The sequence below is a fragment of the Echinops telfairi genome, unplaced genomic scaffold (genome assembly GCF_000313985.2).
Source record: "Echinops telfairi isolate 266 unplaced genomic scaffold, ASM31398v2 ScPeMD7_7453;HRSCAF=8491, whole genome shotgun sequence".
Classification (NCBI taxonomy): Eukaryota; Metazoa; Chordata; class Mammalia; order Afrosoricida; family Tenrecidae; genus Echinops; species Echinops telfairi.
This window is the reverse complement of record NW_022111353.1, coordinates 1,076,503-1,077,650: the sequence shown is the minus strand read 5'-3', so window position 1 is coordinate 1,077,650 and position 1,148 is coordinate 1,076,503.

The following is a 1,148-nucleotide window of genomic DNA, read 5'->3' as shown; positions in this document are numbered from 1 at the left end:
GCTGGTTTACCTTCAACCCTTTAAGACCCCAGACGCTATATCTTTTGATAGCTGGGCAACATCAGCTTTCTTCACCCCATTTGCTGATGCACCCATTTGTCTTCAGCGATCATATTGGGGAATGTGTGTGTGTGTGTGTGTATTTTTAAAGGGAGTTTTAAAATGATCCAATCAATTTATCTTTAAAAATATGGGTCTGTTCAAAATTTCTACCTCGTGAGTCTAAGTAGATAATGTATTTCTAGTAATTTGTCCATGTCTTTTAGGTTCTAAAATTTTCTGGAGTTGAGGTCGTCATTATATTCTGTTATTATTTTTATTATTCCAGTTGGTTCTGTTGTGACATCACCAACTAGAATAACAGTCCTTAGTCATGTCGTTTGGATCTCTTCCTTTGATAGATTTGCCACATTAAAAAAAAAAAAGCACATTAAAATAAGACAAAAAACCCCCAGCACATCATAGCGAAGTGGGAGTCATATCAGGTATACTAGGATGGTTCAGCATTAGGAAAATACTCAACATAATCCACAACATCAATAAAACAGTAAAAGAAGCACATGATTATATCAATACATTCAGAAAGGCATCTGATAAAATCCAACACCCATTCCTGATAAAAAACACTCAACAAACTAGGAAGTGACAGGAAATTTCTCAACACAATTAAGGGCAATTATACAAAGCCAGTGGTTAACACCAGTCTCCATAGAGAAAGGTTGAAAGGATCCCCCTGGTGAATGGGAACCAGACAAGGATGCTCTTTGTCACCATTCCTACTCAATACTGTGTTGGAAGTCTTAGTCAGCTCTATAAAACAAGAAAGGGAAATAAGAGGCAACCAAATTGGTGCACAAATACACAGAGAAGTCAAACTATCTCTATTTGTATTTGATATGATCCTATGTGTAGAAATTCTCTAATATTTGGTGAGAAAATTACTGGAACGAATTGAAAGTTTCAACAAAGTGGCAGGGTAAAAGATCAACATACAAAAATCAATCAGTGGGGGAAAAAAATCAATCAGATTCCTTTAGACTAAAAAGAGAATTCTGACAAGCAAATCAAGACAACAATACTATTTGCAGTAGTCAATCCAAAGATGAAATACTTAGGAATCAATATACAGTGAACCCTCGCCACTTCGC